General features: G+C 42.3%; 2 long non-coding RNA genes and 1 pseudogene across 2 annotated transcripts in view; all 3 read left to right on the forward strand.

The window, feature by feature from the left end:
* LOC142892576 (uncharacterized) overlaps positions 1-7,083 on the forward strand; it is a 77,902-nt gene extending 70,819 nt beyond the window's left edge. Inside the window, exon 2 of the long non-coding RNA XR_012927457.1 lies at positions 6,997-7,083. This is a non-coding gene — a long non-coding RNA (uncharacterized LOC142892576). The remainder of the gene's footprint in view (positions 1-6,996) is intronic.
* LOC142892578 (uncharacterized) lies at positions 3,421-4,176 on the forward strand. The gene is made up of 2 exons (XR_012927459.1): positions 3,421-3,925; positions 3,965-4,176. It is a non-coding gene; the product is annotated as an uncharacterized LOC142892578 (long non-coding RNA).
* On the forward strand, positions 5,047-6,913 carry LOC142892566 (nuclear factor 7, brain-like; annotated as a pseudogene).
* Positions 7,084-15,287: the final 8,204 nt, after the last annotated feature.

A 15,287-nucleotide genomic window follows, 5' to 3' on the forward strand; every position in this document is an offset into this window, starting at 1 on the left:
CCACATCTGGCTGAAATTAAACTCCCAAGGTGTTATGGACCCACCAAAGAACAAGACTCAGCAATAACCAGAGAATTACATGTGTTCTGTGATGCCTCTGAAGCAGCTTATGGTTCTGTTGCCTACCTCAGAGTAATGAACTCAATGGGCCAGGTTCACATCTCCTTCGTCATGGCTCGTTCAAGGGTGGCACCGAGACAGCAGATCACCATCCCCCGCCTGGAGCTGTGCGCTGCTCTCACCGGAGCCCAGCTAGCCAGGATGCTGCAAACCGAACTCACTCTCCCTCTCCACCGGTTGGTGATGTGGACCGACTCCACTACGGTTCTCACCTGGCTGCAATCAGAGTCCTGCCGATACAAGATCTTCATTGCCCATCGGCTCACAGAAATCCTGGAGTACACTAATGCCTCAGACTGGAGGTATGTTGACTCATTGAATAACCCAGCAGATGATATTACCAGAGGAAAGACCCTTGCCGACCTCGCGGTACCACACCGATGGAATCAGGGCCCCCCTTTCTTACATATGTCTCCCAATCAGTGGCCTGTGAATCCATCTGCCCCTTCCACTAATGCAGCAGACGAGTTGAGAAAATCTATGTTCTGCGGTACCACTCATGTCATACCAGCTAACGTTCCCTCTGACATCCTCCACTTCCAGAGCTGGGAAGACTTAGTGGTTGCAACCTCTCAACACATCTCATCCTTGGATGCAAGCTCCCAACCTCCTGAGAGATCACAAGTGGAGACCCTTCTTCTGCAGCATGGGCAGCAGGAGAGTTTTCCAGAGGAATATGCCTCACTACAGACGGGTACAGCCATCTCCACTCAAAGTCGGCTGAACAACTTAGCTCCAGAGTTCAATCACACTTCGAATCTCATCCGAGTGGGTGGTCGACTGCGCAAGAGTGAGGACCTGGATTATAACTGTATTCACCCTGTAGTCCTGGATCCAAAGTCCCACATCACACGACTGCTTATTAAGGAATACGACCACAAACTACATCATCCTGGTGCGGAGAGAGTCTTCGCCTGTCTCAGGAGGAATTATTGGATTTTGCGCGGGAGACAGGCAATCAGGAAACACCAATACACATGCACAGGCTGCAAAAGGTGGAAAGCAAACCCCCTGGTTCCGAGGATGGCTGACCTACCTCCCTCTCGCCTGCGGCTGTTCAAACCTCCTTTCTGGTCCACAGGCATGGATTGTTTCGGCCCCTTTTTAATAAAAATTGGCCGCAGACAGGAGAAGAGATGGGGAATACTCTTCAAATGCCTCACCACACGCTGCATCCACGTAGATCTGCTCACCAGCTTAGACACCGATAGCTTCCTTTTATCCTTTCGCCGCTTTGTAGCTCGCCGTGGAACCCCATATGAGGTAATTTCTGATCATGGCACTAACTTTGTCGGAGGGGAGAGGGAGCTCCAAAAGGCCTTCGACCAGTTGACCCCTGCCCTCCAGGAGGCACTTGAGCGATCCAAAGTCCGATTCTTGAGGAATCCCCCATGTGCTCCCCACTTCGTGGGAGTTTGGGAAAGAGAGGTGAGAGCTATTAAGGCTGCATTGCGTGTGACCCTGGGAAATCAAACTGTCACAGAGGAAGTGCTCAGAACTATCCTGACAGAAGTGGAAGAGATCCTTAACTCCAGGCCCCTCGGATACCTATCATCCGACGCTTCCGATCCTGACCCAGTTACTCCAAACCTTCTCCTCATGGGGCGGCTGGAGGCCGCCCTACCTCAAGTCATATATGCCCGTCCGGAACTCTTAGGAACGAGGAGATGGCACCACAGTCAAGTCCTGGCCGACCAATTCTGGCCAAGCTTTGTCAAACACTACCTACCGACACTTCAATCACGACCAAAATGGACAATCGACAAACCAAATCTCCCCCTGGATACTGTTGTTATGGTTGTGGATCCCAATCTGCCCCGTGCGTCATGGCCGATAGGGAAGATCCAAAAACTCCTCTCAAGCTCAGATGGCAGAGTCAGAGTCGCTGAAGTGCGGATAAAGGAAAAAACCTATGTGCGTCCTGTCAGTCGGCTGGTTGTTCTCACCGAAATCAAAGATGATGACCTGGAACCTCTTCCCCTGACCTAAGGATTTTCCTTCACGTCAAATATGTACACTGACATATTTGAGGGGCGGCTGTGGAAAATCCCCGACCTCCTCATTGCACCTTCATACTTCCCCCTCCTCTACCTGCATCCATCATGGCCAAGGAGGGCGGAGCTTAAGTTATATAGGAAGCCAGCTCTACAATGTCACACCCCTTTTCCCTGAGAACAAAGGAGCTGGCTGGCCGCATGTCAGGAGCCACAGCGTAGATGTCTGTACTGAGTCCGTGAAATGTGAGTTTATGTTATATTTCTGTATTTAGAAACTGATTATGTGCGGCCTGTTTATGTTCAGAGCGTTATTCCTTATTTCAAGAATGTTTGTTTAGAATAGAGGCCCTGTGTTGATTGGCTCAATATTTACCCTTTATTTTATTTCCTTCCATCAGAAAAACCAGTACAAACAATACCCTTTACAATAAACTATTGGATCATCACCTCATCTGCCTCCATCTGACTGTTTTAATAGACAGACCCATTGAGTTGATCACCCCCTGGAACCAGACTGTTAACTAGCCTTACATCTACAAAGCAAATATTTTACACCATTCCTTAACAACCCCCCATTTATTTTCTTGGTTGTCACAGATGGATCGACATGGAACCACTCAGGACAAGGACAGAGGTAGGAAGACCTTTTCCTCTTCTTGGGTGGAATGCCGAGGCCTCTCCAGTTCTCAGTTTCATCGACTGGAGCTTCTCTTGATGGTCTGCCTTCCTCTTGCTGGATGGGCTCAAAAACCAGATTGACATCTGGAGCCTATTTGACAATTGGTAGTACAGAATCTTCCTTCTCTGTGTAACGGATGTGCAGGATAGTTGGTCTCAGAGATGACTTGAGGGCTGTGTTTTTCGTCTTTTATGTGCCTCATTAACGCAACGCAGAACTGTGTAATTTATTGTTATATATTAAAATACAGTCGCCAGAGCAAGAGGAAAGGCCAGGTTTTAAACTTTGTTTTCAGCCAGGCTGAGCTGGGTGTGTGGTTGAGCCGTAAAAGGAAGATAAATGATGGGGCAGAGGTCGATCCCTCTGTCATATGCAAGTAATTGATCCAGTCCAGACTACGTGTTGATTTCATGTTTTACAGGAGGGCAGGGGACTTGGATTTTTTTTTTTAATGAAATGTGGACTTTTAACGGTGCGTTGTGTGCGGTGACAAAGGGGGAATTATTTTTTTTAGTGACGTGCTTATTTAAAAGTTTTATTCATTTAGTTTGATTTATGATTTATTATGTAAATAAGAGCGGCAATTAAATTTTATTTTTTTAAATCAAAATCAAAAAATTTTCTTCTCTTTCTGAACTGGGCACCTGGTGGTTTTATTGGCCTTTTGTCCATGTGTTCTGCCCCAGCCTAGCGGGCGCTAGAACACAACATAGAATCTCTCCCCCTTCTCCCAGCTCTCAAGGAAGACTGCGTGTTAGTCCACAAGATGGATTTTATTCCCAGTCTCCATCTTTGCATAGGCATCGGGGAGGGCGTGGCCAAAATAATGAACAGAATGGCTCTTTTAAAGACCTTCCCTCCCTATTGAAAGAACAAGAACAAAATAACAATGACACCCAAACTGAGCTCCTTGGCTAAACACTGGAGATGAAGGTTTCAACAGAAATGGCTTCCCTCCCCTCCAGGCTAGTGGACGATCTCAAAGAAGAAGTCGGGAAACTACCATGAGAACAAAGAAGAGACAGACTGAACACGGAGACTAGAACCAACACAAGTTCTGCTGTTGCTGCTGTACATGGCCTCCGGTTGAGAGCGAGAAGAAGAAAAAAAGAGAGAAGGAGGCGCTGTGGTCGTCCTCCAATAGTGGCACCAGCCAATCACTCTCCAGCACCTGGAACACCAAGAAGATCCACACAGGGCCGACAGCGCCACTCAGTGGCCAACAGGACACATTGCAGACGGGAAGAAAAACTGAACAGAAAACCGAGCTGACATTATAATTATATACACAAATATATAAACACGATACACCATTGACTTCTGTCCGTCAAAGAGCCAGAGTCCAGACTGATGTGATGGAAATAAATTCACATAGATACAGGAAAACATTCCTGGTTTGGTTTTGTTTTTTTGCCTTTTGCATTTTCACAAAACCCAATAAATTGAATGTAACTATAAGGGATCAATATTAATTTTATGAATGAAAAACAATTTATCTGGAAGCGGCAGTTTGTGTTGTGAGTCACTTTGTCTGTTCCAGATGAAGCATGTTTTATCTGATTGATTGATTTATGATCATAAACCAGAAATAAAGTCTCATAAAAAACAATATTTTCACCCTAAAATAAAGGTGTGATATCAACTACACAACCTTCACAACGCTGTCAGACTTTGACAAATTCATCTTTGTGCTTCACATGAGAAACCAGGTTGAGTTGGATGGAGAACTCTGAAGTGAGAGCAGATCAGTGTGTTGTTGATGTGTGAAACCTTCATGCTGAGATGTTCCAGCCGTGGATGATGAGAGCAGAAGCAGTGGTTGTGTTGCTGCTGCCTTCACTGAGCAGCTGCTCCAAGTCCTGCTTCTTCCACTGAGGATTCAGCTCCACCAGTGGCTTCTGGGATGTCCTGACCTCACACTCTCCAGTTGATAGTAGTGGGCTTAGTGGGGCTAAAAACACATCACAGTGTAGCAACAAAAAAACATTTCTAAATTTGAATACAGTATCTGGTACACAATCTAGTACAGTACACATACAGCCCTGTCGATGCCCCGCCCTGAGAGCCATATACCCCACTGTGATTGGTAGGTTTGTTAAGCTCCGCACACAACACTGTGAAGTGCCATTCTTATAAAACTCGCGGGCCGCACTAATATTAAACTTTCATATTAAGGTGCGGGCCACAAAATATCATCTTGCGGGCCGCAATTGGCCCGCGGGCCACAAATTTGAGACCCCTGGTTTAGAGACTTTCAAAGACCCAGTGACTCTGAGCTGCACCTACAGCTTCTGCTCTAAGTGTCTGCAGACCTTCTGGGAGAAGAATGACAGCAAAAACTGTCCTGTATGTAGAAGAAAATCCTCAATGGATTTTCCACCGGTGAACTTTGCCCTGAAGCAACTGGTTGAGTCGTTGGCTGACAGCCAGCAGTCTGGATGGTCTGAGACAGTGGAAGCAGTGAAGGTGGAGCTGATGTGCAAACACAAAGCAGAGTCCATAATGTTCTGTGAGGATGAGCAGAAAGCGCTGTGCTCTGTGTGTGTGTTTTCTCTCCACCAGGGTCACAAGGTGGTTCCTGTGGAAGAAGCAGTCCCAGGACTGAAGGAGCAGCTGAAGTCCAACTTCACAGCTTTAAAGGACAAGAAGAAGAAATACGGAGAAGTTGAGTTAAAATTCAAACAAGTGATTCAACACTTGGAGAAGCAGGCGTCGTCAACAGAGAAGCCGATCAGAGCAGAGTTTGACAAGCTCCGCCTCTTCCTGAGAGAGGAAGAGGAGTCCAGACTGGCGGCTCTGAGGGAGGAAGAGGAGCAGAAGAGGAAGACTGTGATCAGAGAGATGGAGAAGATTCAGGAGAAGATGTCTTCTCTGTCCAGCACCATCACTGCTGTTGAGAAGGAGCTGCAGCAGGAGGACACCATGGTCTTCCTCAACAGTTATAAAGGCCTTCAGAGCAGAGCCAGAGACCAGTGCTCCCATTCAGAGCCACAGCTGCTCCCAGGAGCACTGATCAACGTGGCCAAACACCTGGGCAACCTGTCCTTCACAGTGTAGCAGAAGATGAAGGACCAGGTCAACTTCAGTCCAGTCATCCTGGACCCAAACACTGCAAACCTCTGGCTCCACCTGTCTGATGACCTGACCAGTGTGAGATGTGGAGAAACACCTCAGCAGCTTCCTGATAATCCAGAGAGACACACTAGACATCCCAGTGTTGTGGGTTCTGAAGGTTTCAGCTCAGGACAACACAGCTGGGAGGTGGAGGTGGGAGATCATCCAGACTGGACTATAGGTGCCGCTAAAGAGTCAGCTGACAAGAAGGGTGAGAGATCTGCCTCACCAGAATATGGACTCTGGTGTTTATCATATAGAAATGGAAAATACACTGATGGTCTTGGTGACACTGTCACGGTGGAGAAGAGTGTGGAGAGACTCAGAGTCCAGCTGGACTTTGGCCAGGAGAAGGTTTCCTTCTACGACGCTGTGGACCAGACTCACATCTGCACTTACGAAGACACTTTCACTGAGAAACTCTTCCCATTTTTCAGTGTTGGAAAGGCTGGAGATCAGGAAACTGCTGACATCAGGATGTGTGTGAGAGATTTTTCAGTGATGTTTGAGAAGGAGGTCGAGTTGTTAGCGATGCGTTAGCTCGTTGCTAACAGGGGGGCTCTTTGCCAAGTAGAGGTTCAGGCTGTTTTGAGTCTTTGATTGAAAATCACGTGTTTGAAAATGATTTGAAACCAGTTATAGACGATGGAAAAATGTCTTCAATCAATCATGTAGAAATGACAATGATTGATTTTTGTTTGTTTTTTGCTTTTATAAACCATTTATTTGAGAGAAAAGAAAAACCAAACTCACTCACTTCAAAACATTTATCTTTCAGCTAATTGAGGTTTACTGAAATTCATCATTGACTTCAAAAACAATCAGATGTCATCTTTGTGCTTCTTTGGCTGTGAGAAATGTGACAGGAACCTCCTGATTCAACCGACTCATGATGAAGATGCTGCATCAGATGTTTGCTGTAGATGTTGTTCTGTCATTACCAGCTGATTTAAAATGACTGCAGGAAAAACCTAACGACATTTCACCTTCAAAACAATGTTTGCTCTGCTTTTGTGATTTTCTTTCTCAATACACAAACAGCATCCATTGTGCATTGTGCAGTGTTGGTGCAAGGCATCATGGGAGGTGTAGTGATGTTTTGGGGAAGGTTGATGAGGAAGGTTTTATGGGAATAGTTTGATGTAAAACTTAAAATATAATCATGTTATTTAGTGAGAGTTTCACCTTTCAATGTTAAAATGTTCACAATTTTACACAAAACTATCAAGTAGTCCGCTGGCGCTGCCTCTCTGGCTCCTCCTGCTGGCGTTGCTGCTGCTGCTGCTGCTGCCCTTCATAGACCAAGCACACAGCTGCTCCTGCCACAACAACTTCGCGCGCTCCTTCAACATCATGCTGCTACCAAGGACCTCCACCCACCTAGAGGAAGGTCCTCAAAGGGACATAAAATAAACAAAAAAAAAAAATTCATATCTGAACGACATTCATCATCATCGTTATCATCGTCAATATCATGATTATTATTCAAGGTTGTTTCATTGTCTGTGTTCCACTTTCAACTCTGGGACTCACAACTGCTGTTTAATCTGGTTTAAGGTTTACTAGAAATGAAATAAATACATACAATCTATACATCTCACTTTACAAGGACAAATACTGTTGCTCTCTGGCGCCCTCTGTTGTTCTGGCCTTCACGCGTCCATTGAGTGAAGCAGTGCAGCGCTTTGCATCGTTTGTGTATCAGTGTTTTTAATCAGCTGATATGTAAAATGACATTTGGTGTGAGGTATGACGTCATCAGAGGGAAAAACAGCTGGATATTAATGACAGAAGGGTCGTAGTACTTTGAGTACTTTGACTTGCCATGTTAAAATACTGCATGTGCTCAGCTGTTACTGTGTGAAATCCACAGGTGGGGATTTATTCTCTTGTTTCTTCCATCAGTGCATATTCTGCTTATGTATTATATGTATTAACTTAATGATGAGAAAACAATAAATAAAGCTCTTTAAAAACCTCAGAGGTTTGCAAATGATCGGCTGCAAGTACTGTCAGAAAACATATCATCACAATCCTGTATTACTGCATATGATGTAGTTTTTATCTGTATATTACAGCGAGCTGTGGTTGTGTGGTTCTGCTCTTTTCAAGATGTTCAATAAAGCTCATCAGAATCAGAATCAGAATCAGAATCAGAAATACTTTATTTATCCCAAGGGAAATTCTTTTTGGAACAGGGCTCCAGTCAGAGAGTTTGGACGCTGTCAGTCTGTGCTGCGCCCACTGAGAGCAGGGCGGTTTCCATTTCTCCTTTCCGGTTCTACTTGGTTTTAGTGAACCTGTTACGGGTTTATAAATATATATGTAGGCGTGATAAATGAAGACTGTGAAATGTCCGGGGTGTGTTTTTCGTGTGGAGAATGTTGCAGACGTGCCTCGTTATTTTGATCGCTAGTACATTTTTCTTTCTGGAGCTTTTTCTCATGTGTGTGTATGTGTACGCATCACAGTCTGCGTTCATTTGTCTCTTCATACAGGTATTGAGATTCATAGTTATATGTATTGGTTCTGTTTTATAAATAACTTTGAAGAATATTTTATTGAATTGACGACGCTGAAGTTGGCGCCACATTCGCAGCGGTGCTTCTTAGGTTTCGATTCCACCTTAAAAGAAAAATTCTCAATTTGACCGCTAGATGGCTGTGCCTATCCCAACACTTTTCAACATATAACATTCAGTGGATCATTATGTCTATGTTGAGGTGGATTTTTTCCAAAATTATACAGTAGAAATTGAAATGTGAGGTATCATCGTACAGCCTGGGAGCTCTACTATCACAATCAGTTGACATACAATATAGGAAATCATTTTTGACCTTTTGGGGGGACTCCAAATTTGACAACTTTGCCATTGATATTATATTTTTCAGTTTTTCAGGTGGATTGTGGACTATGTCAACTGATTGTGAAAGCAGAGCTCCCAGGCTTTCCAATGATAATAATAATTTAGTCAGAAATCCTCGTCAACATAGACATAATGATTTATTTATTTTTTATATTGAACAGTGTTGGAATAAGCACTGCCATCTAGTGGTCAAATCGCGGAACTATTTTTTAAGGTGGAATCGAAACTTGAGTAGCACCGCGGCGAATGTGGCGCCAACTTCAGCGTCGTTCTGGCATCACAGTCTGCGTTCATTTGTCTCTTCATACACTCTGTGCTGCGTTCAATGAAAGCCAGGAATAAAGTGGCAGCAAACACTGCAATCTGAGTCCATGTCTCCATGAACACAACGCAAGATACACAAGTTAACGGGCATGTTTACAACATCACAAGAGACACACCCATTACACTCAGTTGTGTCCCAATCGGCCCAATGCAACACTTTGGCCTTACTGCCATTTAAGGTTAAAGGTCACACTGACTGTCATTCCAAAGAAAGCAAATATTCCAGGTGCAATGACTTTGAATGACCTTGACTGCAGTTAATTATTCAGCGGAGGTCAAACAGTGTGGACTTTTTATATTGCAGATGTGTGGCTACAAATGTATATTTACATAGGAAAGGCAGCTGGATTGTCCACACCAGGCTTCCTTAGAAATATGCTGGTGCAAGATGGCAGCTAACTGGGAGCACTGGGACCCTTATTGATGTATGGAGATTCTTATGAAAATGTGAGAACCTTTCTAAAGGGAGGAAAACCAAATAAATTTTATTTATGGATGGATGGGGGTATAAAATATTGCTTGTTTACTTGTTTTCCACAGAATATAAGGAGCCTCAGACAGTCAAGAGGACTGTCACCTTAATAAAGCACCAACAAGGTCATCAACGTCTTGTTACAAGGAGCTGGGACACCATTAGCTGGCATTGCAGAGTATCTGCTTTGAGCAAAACAATTGGAGGTTTTTTATCTGCAGTTCCACAGGACACAGACTGAGTCGGTGAGTCTGACTTTCCCAACTGGAAATAAATATTTCAATGCATCTGGCTGGGAGGAATATCTGCTCAAATGGCAGAGAAATTAGCTTGTGTAGAAAGTCTACTCAACTGTTCAGTTTGTTTAGAGACTTTCAAAGACCCAGTGACTCTGACCTGCAACCACAGCTTCTGCTCCAAGTGTCTGCAGACCTTCTGGGAGAAGAATGAAAGCAAAAACTGTCCCGTATGTAAAAGAAACTCCTCAAAGGATAGTCTGCATCCAGACTTTGCCCTGAAGCAACTGGTTGAGTCGTTGGCTGACAGCCAGCAGTCTGGATCGTCTGAGACAGTGGAAGCAGTGAAGGTGGAGCTGCTGTGTAAACACAAAGCAGAGTCCATAATGTTCTGTGAGGATGAGCAGAAAGCTCTGTGCCCTGTGTGTGAGTTTTCTCTCCACCAGGGTCACAAGGTGGTTCCTGTGGAAGAAGCAGTCCCAGGACTGAAGGAGCAGCTGAAGTCCAACTTCACAGCTTTAAAGGACAAGAAGAAGAAATACGGAGAAGTTGAGTTAAAATTCAAACAAGTGATTCAACACTTGGAGAAGCAGGCGTCGTCCACAGACAAGCAGATCAGAGCAGAGTTTGACAAGCTCCGCCTCTTCCTGAGAGAGGAAGAGGAGTCCAGACTGGCAGCTCTGAGGGAGGAAGAGGAGCAGAAGAGGAAGACTGTGATCAGAGAGATGGAGGAGATTCAGGAGAAGATGTCTTCTCTTTTTTTTGGAATATTTTATTTTCAGTTTTTACATTTATCACACAAAGAAACAAAAAAGTCAATATACCAGCAGTATATAGGCACAAACTAATCAAGAAACCTGTCACTCCACCCCCCCCCAAAAAAAATAAATAAATAAATAAATAAATAAATAAATAAATGAAATAAAATAAAATAAAATAAAATAAAATAAAATACAAACAGGTCAGTGTATGACATTATTACCGATTTAGACACGTGGTATAACAGATAAATGATTATAGTGCAGATACGGTTGCCATATTTTCAAAAAAGTGTTGTACTGATTTCTGAGGCAGTATGTGATTTTTTCCAGGGGTATGCAACTATTCATTTCAAGCAACCATCTATCAATGAAAAGGGGGGAGTCAGATTTCCAAGACATCATGATACATTTCTTTGCTACACTTAAAGACATTCCCATAAATTTGAGCTGCGTTTTGTCTAGTGAGCCACAAATATTTGCCAAGTTTCCCAATAGGCACAGTTCAGGATTGACTGGAACTTCAACTCCAGTGATTTTGGTTAAAGTAGAGCAGACATCATGCCAGAAAGGTTTCACTTTAATACACAACCAAGTACAATGTAAAAAGCAACCCACTTCAATGTCACATCTAAAGCACCTATCTGACACATCAGATTTAAATGAATGTAATTTTTCTGGGGTGAGGTATAATTGATGTAAAATGTTATAGTTAATCAATCTATATCGGGCATTGATGATATTTAACAACCTATTTTGGCAAAGATCTTCCCAGAGTTGTTCGTTAATTGTAATGTTCAGATCTGACTCCCATTTCATCTTGGACTTATGTAAGCCTGACTTTGGGCTCTCATTCAACAGCAGGTGGTACATCTTAGAAATGAATCTTTGTGTGTTCCTCCCATGAAGAAGCTTTTCCACATTATTCATAACAGGCTGAGTCATTTCCGAACCTAAATTAGATCTCAGGAATTATCTTAATTGGAGATAACAGAAAAAAGTTTGCTTGGACAAGTTATATTTCCCCTACATATGTTCAAATGTCATGAAAAGTCCAGTATCGAAACAGTTCTCCAAATGTTGTATTCCTTTATGATGCCATTGGTCTAGGATCTTATTGTTAAGAGTCATGGGTATAAGATAATTCTGTTTTAAAGGAGTTTTAGGGGACAATTTCATCTTCAGTCCAAGGCTTTTGTGGACCTCGTGCCAAATTTTAATTAAATGTCTAAATATAGGGTTATCTGTCTTTTTGTTTATAGTTGCAGAGTTATGTTTATAAATGAAGTCACTGGGAGTTTTTTCTTTCAAGGGGTGCAAACCAATTTGTATCCAGTTGGGGGCCTCACTGCCCTCGAAGAAAGATGAGATGAATCTCATTTGAGCTGCCAAGTAGTATTTCTTAAAACTGGGCAATCGAAGTCCCCCTGAACGATGATCCCACGTTAGTTTCTCAATGGATACCCGAGGTGTTTTTTGGTTCCATAAGAATTGTCTGACATATCCATTGAGGGTTCGAAAAAAGGATTGTGGGAATGGAATAGGTAGAGATTCAAACAAATATTGTAACCTTGGTTGTACATTCATCTTAACACAATTCATTCTGCCAATCAAGGTGAGAGGCAAGAACGTCCATCTACGCAAGTCTTCTTCAATCTTACTGAGCAGTGGGAGATAATTCAGTTTATACAGGTTTTTGAGATTGCTGTCTACAAATATACCAAGATATTTTATACCATCTGTAGGCCATTTAAATAGACTTGTTTGCTGAAGTTCAGAGTGGTCAAAATTCGTTCAAGGAATAATTTCACTTTTTTCCAAATTTACTTTGTAAACAACAATATTACTATACATATTCAAAACAGTTTGCAGTTTGGAGAGAGAGTTACCAGGATCTTTTAAGTACAAAATGATGTCATCTGCCAAAAGATTAATTTTATGAGTTATCTGACCAACCTGGAAACCTTTTATATCAAGATCATTTGTAATTGTTTGAGCTAAGGGTTCAATTGCTAAAACAAAAAGTGCTGGGGATAAAGGACATCCCTGTCTACTTGATCTGCCTAGAGGGAATGCAGGCGAAATTTGTCCATTGGTGCTAATTTTACCTTGGGGTTTATGATACAGAGTTTGGATCCATTTAATAAATAGTGGGCCAAACTCAAATTTGGCAAGCACTTTAAATAAATATGCCCATTCTAACCTATCAAAGGCTTTCTCAGCATCGAAAGCCACAGCTATACTGGGTTCTGTTTCAGATTTTGTTAAATTAATAATATTAAATAGGCTGCATAGATTATTAGCTGAGGAACGTTTTGAGATAAAACCACTTTGGTCCGGGTTTATTAGTTGAGGCAGGTATTGACTAAGCCTGTTAGCCAGGGCTTTGGAAATCAATTTATAATCTGTGTTTAACAATGAGATTGGCCGGTAAGTGGAGCAATTCAATGGATCTTTATTTTTTTTTTTTTATGAATGACAGTAATTATCGCTGTAGAGAAAGAATCAGGAAGTGTTCCTGTTTCTGAGGCTAAGTTGATGACATCAATAAGAAGTGGGAGAAGTAAATCCTTAAATTCCCTGTAGAATTCTGGAGGGAACCCATCTTCTCCTGGTGATTTGTTTGCTTGTAATGAGCGAAGAGCTTTTTAAATTTTTGTTTGTATAAAAGGACGATCAAGGCTATCTTGATCTTCCTTGCTGAGCTTGGGCAGTTCAATCATGGACAAAAATTCATCAACACTATTCATATCTTCTGGAGGTTCTGATGTGTATAACTGCGTATAGTACTGTTTAAATGTATCATTAATTTATTTAGGGTTATATGATAGCAAACCTGTTTTAGTCTGAATCGAATTAATTGTCCTAGAGCTTTCCTCTTTTTTTAGTTGCCAAGATAGAATTTTGTGTGCCTTTTCTCCCAGTTCGTAGTATCTTTGTTTGCTTCTCATGATATTTTTTTCAATTCTAAAAGTATGCAGTGTATTATATCTAAGCTTTAGATTTTGATTGTTGAAACTCTTTTTCCAATTTTAAGATGTCTGCTTCCAGTTCCTCTATTTCTGCCATGTATTTCTTTTTGACACCTTTGGTATAGGAAATTATTTGTCCCCTTAGAAATGCTTTAAGTGTGTCCCATAATATGAAACTGTTGGGGGAAGAAGGACAGTTTGTATCGCAAAATAACTCAATCCGTCCCCTTATGAATTTGCAAAAATCTGGTTTTTGAAGGAGGGTAGGGTTGAGACGCCACCTATAGACATTAGAAGTTTTTTCAGGCATATAAATTGACAGTGTCAAAGGAGAGTGATCTGACAATATTCTAGGTAAATATTTAGATTCTATTGCTCTGTGAATCAGGTGTGTCGATAACAAGAAAAGATCAATCCGAGTGAAAGAGTTATGCCGACCAGAGTAGAAGGAGTAGTCTCGGGCCTGAGGATCTGCCTCCACATATCAGTTAAGTTTAATTCCTTCATGAAGTTAATGGTGGTTTTACCTGCTTTAGATTTGGTTACTGATAGAGCTGACTTATCTAGAAGAGGATCCAGGCAGAAATTGAAGTCTCCCCCTATTAGAATGTTTTTATGTCCCCCTGAGACCTTCAAGAATATATTTTGAATAAATGACTCATCATCATAATTAGGCGCATAAAAATTCAAGAGGGTCCAGGGTTCTGAATAAATCTGACAATTCACCACAACATATCTACCTAATGTATCAACAATGGTTTCTCCAATTGTTACAGGGGTGTTCTTATTTATTAGGACGGCCACTCCCCTGGCTTTAGAGTTAAAAGATGATGATATTACGTGCCCTATCCAATCTCTCTTCAATTTTCTATGTTCTAGGGGTGTTAAATGGGTTTCCTGTACGAAAGCAATGTCTATTTTGAGTTTTTTCAAATACATCAAAACTCTCTTTCGTTTTATTGGTCCATTAAGCCCATTCACATTAAAGCTTACAAATTTCACCACTCTATTCATCAACCATAAACTTTCTTAAGAAATATTGTCCCATCCATATCATGCTTCCCGTATAACCAAGTATTTCAAAATAAAGCACTGACCGTGCAAGGAGAAAAGAAAGGAAAGAAAAGAAAAGAAAAGAAACATATGCTATAACTACACACACCCTCCCCTCTCCACACGCGTCTTGCGCCTTCCCAAACCTGGCGCATGGCAGGCGTGATTATCACAACGGGACCTACTGGGCAAATGACTAAACCATTAGCCCCCTCTCTGCAACATTCTAATGTCAACAAAAATAACAAATGACATCGCGTAGAAAAATAAATAAAGTACAGTACCTCAAAATGTGCGGGTATGACAGCAGTTCAAAATGGAAGCAGCATAGCCGTTTTGAACAAATGGTAACATCCCCTTAGCACAATCGTGAGTTAAATAATAATGATAATAATAAAAGAAAAAGAAAAGTTTTGCCTGTGCGGATCAATCTCCTTCCCGTACGTTATCCTTCTTCAGGAACTTAGTCGCCTCCTCCGGGTCCACGAAAATCTTGGGCTCTTCATCTTCTCCCGGATAGACGTAAAGCTTGGCCGGGTACCGTAAACTGTATTTTAATCCCTTGTCGCGTAGAGCCTGTAGCACTTTTTTGAAGGCTCGCCATTGAGCCATGACCTCACTGGTATAGTCCGGGAAGATAAGGACTTTGCCTCCGTTGTATTCCATGGACTGTTGTCTGCCAAGGCGTAGAATTAA

This window comes from Nelusetta ayraudi, unplaced genomic scaffold (assembly GCF_046127955.1).
Source record: "Nelusetta ayraudi isolate G7.1 ecotype Tasmania unplaced genomic scaffold, CSIRO-AGI_Nayr_v1 ptg000037l, whole genome shotgun sequence".
Taxonomy (NCBI): Eukaryota; Metazoa; Chordata; class Actinopteri; order Tetraodontiformes; family Monacanthidae; genus Nelusetta; species Nelusetta ayraudi.